We start from the raw sequence: 20,023 nt of genomic DNA, 5'->3' as shown, positions 1-20,023 counted from the left end.
ATCGTTACACGTTTTGGGATATGTTCGTAACTTTTAGGTTCGTAGCTATGGGTTCTTCGTGTTATATTCCTCACTTGAAATTTCCATCCACTCTCGAAGCGTACAATTCGAAAAATTGCTTCGAAAAATTCGTACCCAAAGGAAACTTGAAATTTGAATCGTGTAAAGATATGTTTTAATTTTCGATCGAACAAATCGTTACACATTTGGGGATATCTTTGTAACTTTGAAATTCGTAGCTATGGGTTCCCCGTGTTATATTGCCCGCTTGAAATTTATATTTACTCTCAAAGCCTACAATTCGAAAAATTGCTTCGAAAATTTCTTCTCGAACGAAACTTGAAATCCGAATCGTGCAAAGATATGTTTCAATTCCCGCTCGTACGAATCGCCACACGTTCAGTTACATCTTCCTAACTTTCAAATTCGTAGCTATGGGTTCCTCTTCTTATATTCCTCACTTGAAATTTCCATCCACTCTCAAAACCTAAAGTTCGAAAAATTGCTCCGAAAAATTCATACCTAAAGAAAATTTGAAATCCGAATCGTGCAACGAAATGTTTCAATTCCCGCTCGAACGAATCGCCACACGTTCAGTTATATCTTCCTAACTTTCAAATTCGTAACTATGGATTCCTCTTCTTATATTCCTCACTAAAAATTTCCATCCACTTTCAACGTCGACTCGGTAGCATCCTCTACAGTCTCCCCGAAGCGCGATCGACGAACCGATCGAGTGGTCGCCGGTGGTCACGTTTTTATTAGGCGATAGGCGAAACAGCCGCGGTTAATCGTGTTGCAAAACTGTCGATCGCGGTAATTAATAAAACACATGGTCGCCGGGCGTTGTTCCGGGCGTGTATTTACCGCGTACGCGCGAGCATCGTGCACCTGTTGCTCTCCGCTCGCTCGCTCGATAGCGGGGAGCTCACCCCGGAGCGTGCAAACCAGAAGGGGGAGGAGACCGTTTACCACCCCGAATAAAAAAAACCGTATAAATTCGGGCCGAACGAGGGCAGCTCTATATTTAAACGACGTGTCTGCAACGTTCCACGCGAGCCGCAAATCACCGGGAGGAACGGTTTCTCCCTCCCCGAAAAATAGTGGGAAAACTCCGGGCTGGGTTTTCTCGGGGGTGAGTATATTCTTAGGTCATCGCCAGACATCGTCAGACCTATCCGAGAATGTTTGTCACGTGTTCTATGGACGATCTACGCGTCCACATCCTGCGTTCTCGTTAACGATCGAGAAACTGACATCTTCCTCTTCGTTTTACCTCTGGGGCAGTTTTCACGTTCTCGTTCGTCATTATCGTTCGATCTTCTCGATCCTCTTGTCGTTTCATCGAAATTGTTTGTTATATTTTATTTTTCACTCGAGTATATAAATATTCTGACGTTTAATTCTATCTCCTTTGTGTCAATTTTCTTTTGTATTCGTTTGGTTCATTTTCATTTTAGGGGTTTCTTTTAGGCATCAACTTGACGTTTCCGTTACTTGGCCACGAGGAGGTGGACCCTTTTTTAAAATATTCTATTATGGTCTTTTCTTTTTAAGTTAATTTCTTTCTTATTTTCTTCTTTCTTCTTTTTCTTCTTCCTTTCAATTTCTGACGAAGTCAAAATTGAAGGATGCTTCTAGTTTTTTGTACGATAGCAGTTATTTTCAGGAATAACTCAAGTTTCTTAATCTTTTAAGGTAGTTGTCTCTCATCTCGGATAGTTCTTCAACGAAACTTGTAAATTGCTCGAAGTGAACTTCGGTATTTACCAAACGAACAGTCTCTGTTTCTTCTCGATCGTTCGTATCTAATTCTATCGTATCTTTCGCACTTTTTGCTACTTTTACTGAACATTTCGCACGTCGGGGACCTTACAGCTTCGCGTTCGTGTAATGTATAGTTTACAGAACCATATCCTGTAATTATGTACACAAGATCTCTCTTGTGGAATGTTTGTCACGTGTTCTTGGCCGAGAAAAAATTTGAATACAAATTCTTACTAAAATGTGATCGTTTCTAATATACAAAAATATACATGAATAATTTATATACAAATTTTACCAAATTTTCACTACTTTAAAACTCACATGTTTGAATTACAAATTCGCCCACAAATTTTCATTAAATTTCAGCTATTTTTAAAATATAGATACAAGTTATAAATTTATGTACAAATTTTTACTAAATTTTGATCATTTTTAATACACAAAAATATGCAAAAATAATTTATATACAAATTTTACTAAATTTTCACTACTTTTAAACTCACGTGTTTAAATTATAAATTTGCTTACAAATTTTCACTAAATTTCAGCTATTTTTAAAATACAGATACAACTTACATATTCGTGTACAAATGTTTACTAAATTTTCTTCAATTTTTAACTATTCGAAAGATCTCTCTCGTGGAATGTTCGTCACGTATTCCTGGCCGTGCAAAAATTTGAATACAAATTTTTACTAAAATTTGATCGTTTTTAACATACAAAAATATACAAATTTTACCAAATTTTGCCTACTTCTAAACTCACATATTTGAATTATAAATTCGCCCACAAATTTTCACTAAATTTCAGCTATTTTTAAAATACAGATACAAATTATACATTCGTGTACAAATTTTTACTAAATTTCCTTCAATTCATAACTATTCGAAAGATCTCTCACGTGGAATGTTCCGTCACGTGTTCCTGGCCGATCTCCGCGTCCACATCCTGCGTTCTCGTTAACGATCGAGGAACCGCGCCACAGCGGGGAGAAGAGAACAAGTACCGTGGTTTTTCCCCAAAGGACTTGACCAGGACTATCCGGTTTGTCAGATAAAGCTTATCTATCTCGCCGCGGCGGCACGGCAGTTTGTTTGCACACGGTATACATTGTGATTCTAATGGCCTTCCCAACCACGCCTCTACGCCGCATGGCGTCCACGAACGAAGACTCGATCGTCCGACTCTACCGAACATCCTACAAAACGATCCGTCTAGCGACTAACCGAGCTCAGAACTTCATTGCTGATTGCAACGGTCGCGTGTACGAGAATTCGATGCTTTCGAGCAGATTTCCTCCTCGAGGAGATTCCTCGGTTGATCCTGGAACATTTAGACCCTGAGACTTGTTTTTCAATCTATAAGTAGGATTTTAGGATTTTTGGTTTAGATTAAATTTTTGATTTCGATCGATCGAGGCTCTTTCGAACGTTTACGTCTTGTTACAATCGGTCGAAACCTCGTTGCTGATTATAACAGTCGTGTGTAGGAGAATTCGATGCTTTCGAGCAGATTTCCTCCTCGAGGAGATTCCTCGGTTGATCCTGGAACATTTGGGCCCTGAAACTCGTTTTTAGATCTATTGGTAGGCTTCTAGGATTTTTGGGTTAAATTAAACTTTTGATTTCGATCGATCGAGGCTCTTTCGAACGTTTACGTTTTATTCGACCTTCAAAGGACTGACAGTGGAGCGTCCTGGCTGGGTCGAGAGTGACCCAGGAGGTTAATCCAAACTCGGCTCAATGGTATTGCTATACGAATGATAAAAAATGGGGCAATGAGTTTGGAAATTGTAAACGGTTATGTTTTCTAAAATCTTTTTAAATGTAATGTTTTTTAAATTTGAAAATAATACACCGAGTTTAACAGTGGAAAATAAGACACCGAGTTTAAAAATGGGACAATAAGTTTGGAAATTGTAAATGGTTATGTTCTTTAAAATGTTTTCAAATTTAATATTTTTCAAATTTGAAAATAAAACACCGAGTTTAACAGTGGAAAATAATACACCGAGTTTCACAGTGGAAAATAATACACCGAGTTTAACAGTGGAAAATAGTACACCGATTTTAAAAATCGATATATGAGTTTGGAAATTGTAAACAGTTATGTTCTTTAAAATGTTTTCAAATTTAATATTTTTCAAATTTGAAACTCATACACCGAGTTTAACGGTGGAAAATAATACACCGAGTTTAACACTGGAAAACAATACACCGAGTTTAACAGTGGAAAATAGTACACCGATTTTAAAAATCGGTCAATGACTTTAAAAATTGTAAACGGTTATATTTTTTAAAATACTTTCAAATCTGATATTTTTCAAATTTGACACTGGTACACCGAGTTTAACAGAATCCTCGGATCGCCAGGATTGAGAATATCTAACAAAAAATGTATCTATCCCAAAATATCGCACAAAATTGGTCATTCACCTATAGTATCACCAGTAACCCGTAAACAAAAAAATATATCTCCTGTAAAATGTCAAAAGAAATTGGCCATTCGCCCAAGGTATCATAAACAAACCATGAACATCCTAAATCGCAAGAAAGACGCGGTAGAGTGTCCAAAGTTGGTAAATGTTTAAAGAAAGGTTACACATACAGCTCGATGCAACGCGAGTCGCATTTTGCGATACTAGCGAATTGTTATTTTCAAACGTCACTGTTTCTCAACATCGCCGGTCACCGATGACCGTCACGGCGTTCGACGCGTCGGTCACGCGCGAGCGTTACCGCATCGCAAACGACGATTTTATGTAAAACAGTTTATAGATTCCACTCTCGACCCTTTGAGCAGGTGTAACGGGTCTGACGTACGACGCGCGATTTCCGTTCTGAAATTCGTAATTTTCATAAATTGACGGACAGTTCGCGTTAAAAATACGATGGACTTTCAGACCCGTATCTTGGACAGCTTTTAAGAAATTACTCGCTAAAAAACGCAGGCACGTCCACGATAGTCACGAAACAAACGCCTAACGAGCCGATATTGTAAATTTCGTAGGACCGTGGGTCATCGGTTCTCGTCCGCCAGGTGTTTGCAAATTTATTTCTTCGGGAAGATTATTGATAGGTTGCCTCGATAAGTTTTGTCGTTCGATGAAAAACCGAGTTATTATTTTCGTCGTTTTATTTTTTTTAAAAACGGTACCACTGTTCGATAAACGCGTGCAAAGTTTCACGTAGATTCGTCGACTCCTTCGTGCATTTACGAACGTATATTGTATCGTGTATTATATCTAGTTCATAATTAAAGTATCGTAGTATTTTTTTATAATGGAAAAAACGACAAAATTTATCGAACGAGCTAGTATTTTCGAACACGAGAGTCCTCGAGAGACACTGCACGGAATTTTTTCATTTTCCCTCGCGAGCTCCGGTGGAAAAATTTTTATTTCTCTCAGCAATAACGCGACCACTCGCGTTATCTCGCGAGATTACAAAACGGTCCGTAACGAGTTGGAAAAAAAAAATAGGGACTGTAGTGATCCGAGAAAGTTCCTTCGGGACGCAAATGGGAACGACGGGACGCTCTCCTTGTTTCACGGTGACCGGATAACACGCTCGATGTTAACATTGATAATTATCGACGATCACGTGGCTCTCGAGTGTACACGCAGCCTTGGATACCGTGCGTTATTCGTAAATAATAAATGCAAGAACACCTAGTAAACGGTGACGCTATAAATTTATCGACGCGTGATGTTACGCGGCTTGTAAACAATTATCGAACGCTTCGTCGAAAAACGGTACGGTAAAAAATTTATAACAGTGTCGTTGTTACGTTCAGAAGATTCGAATTATTTTTTTGGAGTTTTTTTTTTGGAGTTACTAGTGGTGACTCCAAATCGAAAGACATGTATTTGACGCTTCGAAGAAACAACTTTTCGTCTGATGAAAGATTATCAAACACTTGTAACTTGTGTTAAAGAATTGTAACGTTAATCGTGCACTTTAACGTGTCATGAACATTTTCTCTTGCAGAGGGGTACCTTGCAAAATTTACCAAGATATCTTATTACGCTCAGAAGATTCTAATTATTTTTCTCCACTGTTGACTCCAGATCGAAAGGCACATTTTTGACACTTTGAAAACGGAAAACAGAAAACAACTTTCGTCTTATAAAAAATTATGAAACATTGTACCAAGAAATTGTAACGACAATCGTGCACTTTAGCGTGCCTGAAAACATTTTCTTTTGCAGAGGGATACCCTGCAAAATTTACAAAGATATTGCACTATGTCCAGAAGATTCAAATTATTTTTCTCCACTGTTAACTCCAAATCGAAAGACACATATTTGACGCTTTGAAAACGGAAGATTTCTACCTTTCGAAAAACAGAAAACTTTTCGTCCTATAAAAAATTATATATAAATTTGTAACGTCAATCGTGCACTTTAACGTGCCCTGAACATTTTCTCTTATAGAGGGCTACTCTGCAAAATTTACCAAGATATCTCGTTACGTTCAGAAGATCCAAATTATTTTTCTCCACTGTTGACTCCAAATCGAAAGACACATATTTGACGCTTTGAAAACGAAAGATTTCTACCTTTCGAAAAACAGAAAACAACTTTCGTCTTATAAATTATCAAAAAATTGTGCACTTTAGCTTTCCTGACACATTTACTCTCGCAGAGGGATACCCTGCAAAATTTACAAAGATATCGCGTTACGCCCAGAAGATTTAAATTATTTTTCTCCACCGATGACTCCAAATCGAAAGGCACATTTTTGACGCTTTGAAAACGAAAGATTTCTACCTTTCGAAAAACAGAAAACAACTTTCGTCTTATAAATTATCCAAAAATTGTGCACTTTAGCTTGCCCGAGAACATTTACTCTCGCAGAGAGATACCCTGCAAAATTTACAAAGCTAACTCGTTACGCCCAGAAGATTCAAATTATATATCTCCACCGATGACGCTTCGAAAACGGAAGACGTTCCATATTTCTAAAAAACAAACAAAAAAAAAAAAAAAAAAAAAAAGAAACGAGATTCGTCGTCCCCGGGTGGTCGATACGTTAACGAGCAACGAACAAATCTCCGTTTGACGCGATTATCGCGGGAAACCAGTGTCTCGGTGCGATAACACCGGACACCGGGCCGCGTTAATAATTGGTTGGCGTCTAATCGGGGGAAAGTACGAAAGAAACCGCTTCGACGTGTTAATACGCGTTAACGATCGGTGTTGCGCCGGTTAAATCGGTTACACGAGGCCGCTGCGACCGGAAACGCGGGAAACACTGTGATCCGCGAGCGGATAATCACTCCAGACGGAGAAGGGCCCACTGTGAAACAATTTCACGCCCGCGGAGTCGCTTGATCCGCTCTCTCGAACAATCTATGGGAAATATACGAGATCGACGAATTCACCGGCTGGATAACGCGCGATTCTTTTATTTCCGCAGCAGCGTCGCTCGCCGATTATTTATTATTTACAAGTTACCCGGTGTTTATCGTCTCGCGTTCGATTCTACGGAAAATCAATCTCGAAACTTTCTTTTTTCCTCTTTGAGAAGAATCTTTCGTGACAGCTCTCGTGTCATGAACGTTGGTAAATGGGAAATGTTCGACACCATGGGTTAGTATCTGTTTGGATACATATGGAGGGTAACGAGCGAAGGAAATTATTCTTTCGGGGAAAGTATTCTTTTGCAGAATGCATCGATATATTTCTGTGCAAATCATGGGTAGGTGAATTCGAATATTTGGTCAGTAAGTAGTATTTTTTCTATTTGTTTGCTTTTATAATTTTCTGTGTCGTAGAGCACGTGAATACCAAAGACGTTTCACTTGTTTCACAAAGAAGACCACTGATCGGAGATCGACGAGTACAGAAGGGTCTATCCTGTAGTAGATATCACTATTGGCTGGAATAATTAATTTTCTCACTGTATTCTGTTGGAACGAATGCAACAACGATCTTAAGGGTGCCAGATGTCGATGTCAGTTTTAAGAACTGTCTCCGTATTGGCGCGGAAGGGTCGTCCGCCACGCGGTCAACGCTTTGGCCATTTTACCTTTTGGTTTTTCTTTTATAGTCGAGTTCCAAGTCCAGAGTCAGAAAGACCACACGACACTGTCGTCGTTCACATGAAGACACATCACTGTATACGCATTTCTTCGAACTTTATATTCTTATATAAACAATAACTATACTACTAGATACGCGAAATCCCTGCATATTATAATAAAGTAGATATTATAATCTGAACTTTACAACATATTCGAGTCGTTGAGGTAGAAAGGGACCTGAATTGTAAATTTTGGGTCGTGGTGGGTACAAAGATTTTCACGAACAACCCCATTGATAGAAGATTACGAACCATAGAAGTATCCGTTTCAAAGTGTCCATCGCAATCAGGGTCTTTTGCATTGAATTATTTCAGTCCTCTCGTGGTGGTCGTCAATGGACAAGATTGAAGGTCAATGGACAAAATACATTTTAAACACAAGGTCAAAAATGCTTTGGTATCGTCTCTGACAATTGTGAGGAAATCACGAGTGATTTTTATTACTGGAGTCTAATACAATTCCATCACGGTTACGACTAACAGGTCGGTAGGTGATGTGAACGTTACAATAGCGATTCGCGCGATGTTGAAAGGTCAGAATCGCGGATTAGCGATACACATGTTTCCCAAAAGTTCGTCGAAGTCACTGGATGACGTCAAAGAACGCGATGACGCGAATCGAAGCAGCATGTACGTGTTCTGACTTTATCAACAACCGAGACATCGCTTTTAGATTGACCAACGAAAGGATGGAGAAACTCCAAATAAGATTTCTCGATAACTGTTACTTGATGTTACAGTTTGGTCGCTCGAATTTCTGTAGATGTTGTTAATAGACCGGTTACTGGCACTTTATCCACGAGGAGAGCTCGTTATCTTTTCAGTACTTGGGTTAAAGTCGAAGGAATGGTAGGCAATTGCCTCGTCGTTTGCCAACTCGGAATTTTCCCGTTAGTTTTCGCGTTATTTTCCACCGTGGGTGTTTCCTCTCGATATACGAGAAGAATCTAATATTTTCTAGTGTTTTTTCCACGCGAAAAGAACGATAATGGTTTACCATTGCATCCTCTCGACGTACGGGACGAACCTTTACCGATAGATGTTCTAATAATTGAGATAAATAATAAAAATTCTCTACTGATTTCTCTAGTAAGAATATCTATGTTTAGTTAACTATTGTATTTTCTCGATGAACCTACGAGAACACAATCCATTCCTAGGTTGTTAAAAGAAATTTTACTAATTACTTTAAACGATGAAAATTCTGTCACATTGATTAGTCTTCTTTCCAAGAAGAATTCGTTTTTCTGGTGGAAAGTATGTTAATATAAAGTCAACTATTGTACGTTCTTTCGATATACAGGAAGAATAGAATCCTCTCGCACTAGTTAATCTTCTTTAGTCTTCTATAGTTAACCATTGCATCCTCTCGATACACCTACGAGAACATAATCCATTCCTAGCTCGCTAAACGAAATTTTACTAATTACTTTAAACGATGAAAATCCTCTCACATTGACTAGGACACCTTCTTTCCAAGAGGAATTCATTTTTTTCATGAAATGTATGCCAACTATTGTACATCCTCTCGATATACAGGTTGAATCTAATCATTTCTATAAATACTGAAAATCCTCTTGCTCTGACTAGTAGGTCAATATACATACTTCATTCCACGCGAAATTCAATTATCTCGCGAAGAGTACATTAATGTACAGTCAACTATTGTCCTCTCGATATACGAAGAATATTGGAAGAACTTAGTTCTCTCTATAAACGCTAAAAATCCTCCCGCATTGACTAGTCTTCGTTCCACGCGGAATTTATATTTCTCGGCAAAAGTATATCAATCTACAGTCAACTATTGTACATCCTCTCGATATCAGAAGAATATAGGAAGAATCTAGTCCTCTATATAAACGTTAAAAATCTTCTCGCTCTGACTAGTCTTCATTCCACGCGGAATTTATATTTCTCGCGGAAAAATATATTAATGTACAGTCAACTATTGTTCTCTCGATATACGAAGAATACAGGAAGAACCTAGTCTCCTCTTAGTCTTAATTCCACGCAAAATTTATAATTCTCGGCAAAAGTATATCAATCTACAGCCAACTATTGTACATCCTCTCGATATACGAAGAATGTAGGAAGAACCTAGTCCTCTCCATAAACGCTAAAATCCCTCTCATACTGATTAGTCTTCGTTCCATCCGGAATTTATATTTCTCGCGAAAAGTATATCAATCTACAGTCAACTATTGTACATCTTCTCGATATACGAAGAATACAGGAAGAATCTAGTCCTCTATATAAACGTTAAAAATCTTCTCACACTGACTAGTCTCCGTTCCACGTGAAATTCATTTGTCTCGCGAAAAGAATATCAATCTACAGTCAACTATTGTACATCATCTCGATACACGAAGAATGTAGGAAGAATCTAGTCCTCTCCATAAACGCTAAAATCCCTCTCATACTGACTAGTCTTCGTTCCACGCGGAATGTATATTTCTCACGGAAAGTATATCAATCTACAGCTAACTATTGTACATCCTCTCGAAATACGAAGAATATAGGAAGAACCTAGTCCTCTCCATGAACGCTAAAAACCCTCTCGCCCCGACTAGTCTCCGTTTCACGTGAAATTCATTTATCTCGCGAAAAGTATATCAATCTACAGTCAACTACTATTCTCTCAACATACAAAGAATACAGAAAGAACCTAGTCCTCTCCATAAACTCTAAAATCCCTCTCACACCGACTAGTCTCCATCCCACACCAAGTTCATATATCTCGCGAAAAGAATATCGCTAAATACTAAATCTCCACAAAAGCTCCAACCCATCGACGAAGTCGATAATCTCCAACTATGGAGAGGGTTGGCTGTTCCACGTAAGAGGAAGATAACGGTCGTAGAATCAACACGTGTCGCGGCAGGGCGAGTCGCCCCGATGAAGAAGAACGAGAAGGAGTAGGAGTAAGAGGCGGTGGCGGTAGAGAAGGAGGTTTTCAAGGCATTCGGGCGGTAGCCACCGTGTGGCTGGCGGCAACAAGTGGCAGTGGGCATTGTTAGCCGGCGATTATCAAGAAGCCGCGTGTTTCACCGAGATACCGAGGAAGCCGGCGTGCGTCCCGCGATAATGGCATCGCGCGGCCTAGCCGACTTCCTGAGGCGCTCCGTCCACCACGAGCACGGATCTGTCCGCGAGGACGCTCTCGCGAGCTTCTACACACGCGCACGAAAGAGAGAGAGAAAGAGAGAGAGAGAGAGAGAGAGAGAGAGAGAGAGAGAGAGAGAGAGAGAGAGAGAGAGAGAGAGAAGCGCGCGTTGCGGTCCATGGACCAATTATCGTACCACGGCTGATTAGCCGGTCGGTTCTCCCTGGTCGTGCCAGATAAAACGGCCCGATTACGGTGAATCGGTTATCGTTGCGCCGCCCGTGGCACCACGAGTTTTCCACGGAGAAAATTCAACGCTTACCATCGAATATTAAGCGACTCGCTAATTAAACGGGACGCGGAACGAAGGTTCTCCATCCGCGGGAACGGGGAATAACCATTCGCTTCGTAACAGAGAAAATGAGAAACCAGCGGGGATCGCGCGGATATTTGTTATTTTATTACAGATGGAGTTTTCGTTTCGAGGATGGTCGTTGCGGTTTGCGAAGGTTCAGAGAGGGGATTGGGAAATTTGAGAGTTGTGGCGGAGGTACAAGTTGGTGATAAAGGGCTAGGGATTGTTTGGAAGAAGGTGAGGATATGGAAACTTTTGTTGCATTTGTAAACTTTGTACGATGCTGTTTATTTTCTGGAGTTGGAGTTTTGGTTTCGAGGACAACCATTTTGTTTTGGAAAGGTTGAGAGAGGGGATTGAGGAACTTGTGAGTAGTGTCAATGGTACAAGTCGATGATAAAGGACTATGGATTGTTTAGAAGAACGAAGGTAAGTATATGTAAATTTCTGTTGCATTTGTAAACTTTGTACGACGCTGTTTATTTTATGGAGCTGGAGTTTTGGTTTTGAGAATGACCATAGTGTTTTGGGAAGGTAGAGAGATAGGATGGAGAAATTTGTGAGCATTCTTGAAGGTACATGTCGATGATAAGGGGCTATGGATTATCTGGAGAAACGTAAGTAAGAGTATGTAAACTTCTATTGCATTTGTAAACTTTGTACGACCTCTGTTTATTTTCTGGAGCTGGAGTTTTGATTTCGAAGACAACCATTTTGTTTTGGAAAGGTTGAGAGAGGGGATTGAGGAACTTGTGAGTAATGTCAATGGTACAAGTCGATGATAAAGGACTATGGATTGTTTAGAAGAACGAAGGTAAGTATATGTAAACTTCTGTTGCATTTGTAAACTTTATACGACCTATGTTTATTTTCTGGAGTTGGAGTTTTGATTTCGAGAATGACCATTGTGTTTTCGAAAGGTGTAGAAAGAAGATCGAGAAATTTTCGAGCAATCTCGAAGGTACAAATCGATGACAAAGGGCTATGGATTGTCTAGAAAAACCTAATTAAGGACATGTAAACTCCTATTGCAGATATGTACACGTATTGGACACCTATTGGACACGTAGTAGACAGATTGAAAGTTTCTGCGGCCAAGATTGCGCGTTTTTTGTTTCAATACAGCTACGATGATGAATGTTTATTTCCAGAAACGATCGAAACGTTTCATCCAATTCGAATTCACGAGCTTGCGAGCGAACGAGACGTAACTTTTGTTGAAAAATCGAATAAAATTCACGAAATGGGGGGTTAAGATCGAACGAGACGTAACTTTTGTTAAAAAATCAAATAAAATTCACAAAATGGGGGGTTAAGACCGAACGAGACCAATCTCGCAACGAGTGCTTCGAGAAACTATAGCGGTACAGTGGAACATCGATTATCCAGATTCTCGATTATCCGCGGTCTCGATTGATCTAGGTTAGGATGCGCGTGCAGTGAACAAAAATATATTCTACAAAAGAGCTGCTTCGATTTTTAATCATACTCCACTCCATTACCAAGATCAATATTTAAAAAAAAAAAATCTAACGATAGAGCACTTCTAATAAAATTATACGTATCCGTTTAAATCTTGTCAATATTACGATAAAACTCGCAAAATACGATTCGTACGATTCTATTAAAATAAATGAAAACGTATCTCTTAAAAACAAGGAGATATCATTTCGTTCGGATAATACCTTTTCGATCGAGTTTTTAATTTTCGAATAAATTGATCAATCGAGACGCTACTGTACTCGCTAGTAGACACTTTTTTCGAATCGCGTCTATCGGTGCAATAATCGATTAAACTCGATCCCAGTGCGGTTATAGCGTACGTTCTAACGATAAACAAAAAAGAAGATCGCTCGGCGATGATCTCACGCTTCCTCTTGTTGGTGGATTCTAGCGATCTTAGCGAGAATCGTTCGACTATCGGAGTTCGAGCACTACTTACGAGAAAATCGATTCGTCTTCGAGTAGATGCAACGATCATTCTATCCTTTTCGATACCGCCTAATGCTCTATTCGTTGGATTCGCTCCGTTGCGTACTAGTTTTAACTTTTCCATTGCATCGCTCTGTATCTGTAACTCTTCCATGGTCCGGTACCGTTGTTATCGTTACCATTATTATTATTATTACACGTACCGACAGTGTTTAACCACTTCCACGAGTATTTCCCCGCGGTTTGAGAAAATACGTCGTTTCCTTGTCTCGTTTCTTATATATAGAAAGACGGTCACGAAAATGTGTATTCAACATTAGATATTCTATGTATATACTAGAACTACCAATCGATTCCGATATATCAAGATGTTCCTCGTAGGTGTTTTAGAGAAATTGATAATTGAAAAAGAAAAGAGGAACTTATGAAAATTGATTATATTTATAGAATAGAAAAAGTAATGTCTTTTGAAAGTATGCTGTAAAATTTAAAGTAAATTTCTTGGTAAAAGCAATTGAAACCAGTCGTTTCGAATAGTTGGTAAATCTAATGTTAAGATATTCTTGCCCGGAAGTTCTTTTAAATCGATTCGAACGCAATTAGGTATGTTTCCTTAAAAAAAAAAGGAACTTATGAAATTGATTATATTTTCTTTTGAAAATATGCTATGAAATTTACAGTAAATTTCTTGGTGAGAGCAATTGAAACCAGTCGTTTTGAATAGTTGGTAAATTTAATGTTAAAATACTCTTGCCTGGAAGTTACTTCTTCAAATTCTTTTAAATCGATTCGAACGCAATTAGGTGTCTCCTCCAAAGAAAGAGGAACTTATGAAATTGATTATACGTACAAAATAGAGAAGATTGTCTTTTCAAAATATACTGTGGAATTTACAGTAAATTTCTTGGTATAAACAATTGAAAACAGTCGTCTCGAATAATTGGTAAATCTAGTGTCAAGATATTCTTGCCTGGACTTCTTCAAGTTCTTTTAAATCGATTCGAACGCAATTAGGTGTCTCCTCCAAAGAAAGAGGAACTTATGGAAATGATTATATATACAAAATAAAAAAAGTCGTCTTTTGAAAATATACTATGGAATTTACAGTAAATTTCTCTGTAAAAGCAATTGAAAACAGTCGTTTCGAATAGTTGGTAAATCTGGTGTGAAAAATGTCTATTTTCAAATTCCAAGTTTCACATTTTATTTCACTGATTCGTCATCGTAATACCATTTTGTTCGTTCGTCCGACGATCGTGTGGAGTTTACCGTGTCGCGTCTTTCGTTTCTCGAATCGACTATCGGGAAACATCGAAGAGTCGGTCGAGGTTCCAAGTTTCGAAGAGACGAAAATTCCGTGTGTGCTAAATCCGAGCAGAATCAATAACACCGTTGAAACAGAAATCGTGAATCGATCGGTCCAGAATTGGTCCGCGGTATCGGCACATGATTGACCCAACTTCGACGTAGCGGCGATTATTAATAGAAAGCGGCTGCAACGAATGATATATTGTGTTCCGCGATTTCTGTGCGCCAGGTATATATCGTTTGCGTAAATTCTCGTCGCGTAACTTCCCGATATCGCGCGACGCGAGAGAATCGAATTAAAACGTTGGGATTGGAAACGGGAAAAGTGTCCACGATCCTCGAGTAATATCGCAACGATCTCGAACGAGACGATCACCGAGACGGGACGGCTTTGTGTTATTAATTTTGTTTTTCCTCTCTCGATCGATTTTATTTCTTCTTATCTTCTTTTACGTATAAATATTCGGTTCTCCGATACACGGTGTTTCGCGTTCTTCGTTAAAGGTAATTAAAAGCGAGATTTCACCGCGAGATAAACGAAAATTAAGACGAAGATCGTTTTCAGGCGATAAGGAAAATTGAAACGAAGATCCCTTCGGCAGATAGTAAAATTTAAGAGGAAGAGTTTCTTTTCTCGCGATAAAAGAAACGAAATAACGATGATCACGTTCGGCAGATAAGGTAACGGAGATCAAGATTTCGTCGATCGATAAAAGAATTTCGGACCAAGAGTGGAAAAGGAATCGAAGGTCTCGATACGATACGGGATCGTAATTTCCTTGTAGGGTAAACGCGCGTAATATGGAATACCGCAAGTTCTCGACAGGTAAGTAACTCTACCTGCGACCGCGCGAACAATTGCTTCCTTGTAGATCGATCGCGGTTCTTGTGTCGACTTTTCAATTTTCCTGGCAATCGGTAAATATTCTTGCGTTCAAAGTGGTTCGAGAATATTTAGAGGCGAATTTCTTTTTTTTTTTTAACAAAGGTAAACTCAAAAATATCGTTTCTTCGCGATTTATCGATAATACTTGCTCGTTCACGTTGGTTCAGAAGTAATTCGACGTTGAATTTATTTTCTTCTCGATATAAACATTACTTTCTTAAATTGGTAAATATTCTTGCGTTCGAAGACGTTCCAGAATATTTAGAGGCGAATTTTTTTTTTTTTTAACAAAAGTAAATTTAAAAATATCGTTTCTTCGCGACTCATTAATAATACTTACGCTCAAAAGTAGTTCACTGTTAAATTTATTTTCTTCTCGATATAAACATTACTTTCCTAAATTGGTAAATATTCTTGCGTTCAAAGTGGTTCCAGAATATTTACAGGCGAATTTTTTTTCTTTAACAAAGATAAATTCAAAAATATCGCTTCTTCGCGATTCATCGATAATACTTACGCGCACGTTCGTTCAAAAGTAGTTCACTGTTAAATTTATTTTCTTTTCGATATAAACATTACTTTCTTAAATTGGTAAATATTCTTGCGTTCGAAGACGTTCGAGAATATTTAGAGGCGAATTTTTTTTCTTTAACAAAGGTAAACTCAAAAATATCGTTTCTTCGCGATTCATCGATAATACTTACGCGCACGTTCGTTCAAAAGTAGTTCACTGTTAAATTTATTTTCTTTTCGATATAAACATTACTTTCTGAAATTGGTAAATATTCTTGCATTCGAAGACGTTCGAGAATATTTTGAGGCGAATTTTTTTTTTTTTTTTAACATAGGTAAACTCAAAAATATCGTTTCTTCGCGATTCATCGATAATACTTGCTCGTTCACGTTGATTCAGAAATAATTCAACGTTAAATTTATTGTGTTGTTCGAAAAGTCATTTCGTTCTTCAAAATGGAGAATATATAATTTAGTAAAATGTTTGTACACTCTAAAAAAATTGTATTTCACTTTCACCAAACGAAACGAAATCACTTTCCGAACAACCTAATATTTTCTTCTCGATATAAATATTACTTTCCTAAATCGGTAAATATTCTTGCGTTCGAAGACGTTCGAGAATATTTAGAGGCGAATTTTTTTTCTTTAACAAAGGTAAACTCAAAAATATCGTTTCTTCGCGATTCATTGATAATATGCGTACGTTCGTTCAAAAGTATTTCATCGTTAAATTTATTTTCTTCTCGATATAAACATTACTTTCCTATCGAAGAACGTTGATATGCAATATGGAACACACATGTTCCGCGCTAATATCCTATAGAATTTGTAATGTTTACAATTACAAGTACGTACTTCTGTGTTGTTATTATTCGTACGGATAGAAGTCGTAGCATCGAATGTTAAAAGAGAGAGTCACTTTTTACAACAATATCTGCTTCAATATTTACTTCAATTATACACTGGGTTCTTCAATAAGTTTTGTCGTTCGATAAAATTTATTGAACAGTACTAGGTTGTTTAATAACTTTTACATTCGATAAACAACCTATTAAAATCTCTTAAAATCTCCAATCACGAAATCATACTAAAGAGAGTCAAGCATAAATTTCTCCGATTTTGTTCATACTAGCTAAACTAGTATTTTAGCTATTTTCAATCTTAATTAACCGATACACTAAATACGATCAACATAGATTACGTTGTCTGTACGTAAAGGAACAGCTGACCATAGTTTTATTTTTAATTTAATTAACCATTACATCGATCGTTCCTCAAATTAATCTCAACGTGCCGGAACGTGTACTTAAACCCAGAACTGGTTCTTGCACACATAACTCCAAATCTACATATAGATAAAAAAAATCCAATCAATGTTATCGTTACTAACTCTGACACTCTACAATCGTACAAATTTGTCCGCGTCTTCTTCGAACAATTGCTCCATTCGATACAAAAAGCTTCCAAAGCAAAACCAACGAATAAACAACAAACAATAACACAAAAATACCTCAAATGTTCCAACCCTGGACACTGTTCTCGGATCGCCAATTGCGACACACCAGTGTACAATTTTCCCGTAATTTCGAAACCGATTAATCCGTATCGATCATTTGCCTACGAGGGTCCATAAATCTTGTCTCGTCTCGACGTTGATTTCGCAAAGAAAGAAGAAAAATTAAAAGAAAAAAAAGCCCTCAAAAAAATAAAAGTTTCTCTATACGTTCGACAAGCTCTTTAACACAGAGGCGTTCCGTGTTACCCGCGCGATTTCTATCCAACGTATAATATTTCTCTCGTTGAACGAGATCCGTTGATTAGGCGCTGACAAAACTCGCGAGTCGTTAATAGTCGAGTTTGCTGGTCGTGGTGGTAGCGGTTGGCTACCGGTTTCGCGAAATTTATCGAAACCGGCGCAGTGTACGCGACCGACGAGGAGAGATCGATGTCGCTCTCTCGTTTCCCGGCGTTATTAATTCGCGAGGTCACCGGGACGGTTTTTCGAGAGAGAGAGAGAGAGAGAGAGACGGTAATCGACGCGGGGAAATTATACGCAGGGGATACGTTTTCAGTCTGGATGCCGTGTATCGCGATAAACCAACGAGACGTCGCCCCTCTTCTTCCTTTTTCTCTCTTTTTTTTTTTCTTCCTTTCTTTCTTTCTTGCCCCGTTCCTCGTTATCCGTTCTCGATCGCGATCGAATCGTTACCTCGACGCAAATTGCCCGGCCCAAAACCGCAATTAGCACGGAATACTCCGAACGCGAGTTTCGTACGCCATTGAACGCGCAACCGGGTGCACCCAGTGGAAAACGAACTTTCCGTAAAAATATTAATCTCGTTATACACCGCGGAACGCAATCAACGTTCGGTTCGATCAACGGTTGAATACTCGGTGAATACGACACGGAGTAATTTCGTGTAATTCCTCTACCCTTGTAATTCGAGGGACGATGTCGACGAAAGGTCGATGCTTGAAAATCTCGATTCTCGTGTTCGAAAAGTATTAGTGTCTTTTTATCCTGTGTATTATTGGGAAACAATGGTTGTACCAGGAGAATGTTTTGCGATCGAAGAAGTTCGAAATCTCGTTTAGAGTGTCTACGCTCCTCCCCTTTAAAAGTATCGGGACACCTGCTCGGTTCGTGTTATATGTAATCGGTTGGTTCGTGTCGGTCAATTTTTAGTAATTTTGTACCATTGTGTTCGTTGAAGTAAGTGTTTAGCTGTTTGTACGATTAATTTGCGTATTTATTGAAAAGTATGTTTTTGTTCGGTGAAAATAACTTTTTCAGATCATTGTTATTATTCGAATGACTTTCGTGGGTTTTGTGTTAAATGTAATCGGTTGATCCGAGTAAGTTAATTTTTAGTAATTTTGCGACATCGTGTTGGTAAAAGTAAGTTAACGATTAATTTGCGTATTTATTGAAAAGTATGTTTTGGTTCGGTGAAAATAACTTTTTCAGATCATTGTTATTATTCGAATGACTTTCGTGGGTTTTGTGTTAAATGTAATCGGTTGATCCGTGTAGGTTAATTTTTAGTAATTTTGCGACATTGTGTTGGTAAAAGTAAGTTAACGATTAATTTGCGTATTTATTGAAAAGTATGTTTTTGTTCGGTGAAAATAACTTCTTCGGATTATTGTTATTATTAAAATGAATTTACGTAGGCTCGATGTAAGATTAAAATTACGTATTCAGAATGTTTGTTACAAAGAAACGAAACCTTTGCAAATTGCTGTTTTACGAACACGAAGGATCGATTATTTGATTATTTCGATTTCGATATCACGTTATAAATATGTTAACACGGTCCTTCGTTATTGAGCAACGGTTTCTATAAATAAATTTTCACTTCGTCGAAGTTCTCGAAGATCGATCGTTAAGATTAGTAACATTACTAGTAATTAGTAGCGGTAAAATATACAGATACGGTTTTAATTTTTGTCTCAAATTATATTTAAATAACGCCCGGTCAATATCCGAGGATGATATTTCGATCGAAACGTTTGTATATTTTTTAACAAACGCTTCAATTTGTTTCAAAGAGTGACAGCAATTACGTTTACTGCAAAACTTTGTGCCTGTGTGTATTTTTTAAAAACGCTTTAATTTACTTTACAAAGTGGCCCAAACTTTACGCCTATTATAATTGTCATCCTTGACTTTTTTATAGAATAATTTATTTCTAGAGAAATCGATGGGAAATCGTTGAAAATATTTCTCAAAAACGCTTTAAATTATTTTAAAAAGCGGCCCAAACTTTACGCCCATATATATAATTTAAAAAAAAACGCTTTAATTTATTTTACAGAGAAACTTTGCGTCCATTTTAATGCATTATCCTCGACTTTTTCTTAGAATAGTTCTATAGAGATGGATCGAAAATTATTGAAAAAATTGTTCTTCTCGTATCTTCGTCAATTTTCAAAGATCGTCTTCTCTCTACGATAGAAACGTTTGTATATATTTTTTAAAAAACGCTTTAATTTAAGTGCATTATCCTCGACTTTTTCGTAGACCAATTTATTTCTAAAGAAATGGATCAAGAATCGTTGAAAAAATT

General features: G+C 37.9%; 1 protein-coding gene and 1 long non-coding RNA gene across 8 annotated transcripts in view; one reads left to right on the top strand and one right to left on the bottom strand.

Moving 5' to 3' along the window:
• The window catches only part of Pnt (ETS transcription factor pointed), a 279,236-nt gene that overhangs the window by 90,862 nt on the left and 168,351 nt on the right, over positions 1-20,023 (bottom strand). The gene's annotated exons all lie outside the window — the stretch shown is intronic.
• On the top strand, positions 11,385-12,566 carry LOC143154102 (uncharacterized). The gene is made up of 4 exons (XR_012993991.1): positions 11,385-11,548; positions 11,612-12,125; positions 12,232-12,272; positions 12,346-12,566. It is a non-coding gene; the product is annotated as an uncharacterized LOC143154102 (long non-coding RNA).

The sequence above is a fragment of the Ptiloglossa arizonensis genome, chromosome 1 (assembly GCF_051014685.1).
Source record: "Ptiloglossa arizonensis isolate GNS036 chromosome 1, iyPtiAriz1_principal, whole genome shotgun sequence".
In the NCBI taxonomy this organism is placed as follows: Eukaryota; Metazoa; Arthropoda; class Insecta; order Hymenoptera; family Colletidae; genus Ptiloglossa; species Ptiloglossa arizonensis.
The sequence above is the reverse complement of the archived record's forward strand: the minus strand, read 5'-3'. Positions and strand labels throughout refer to the sequence as shown.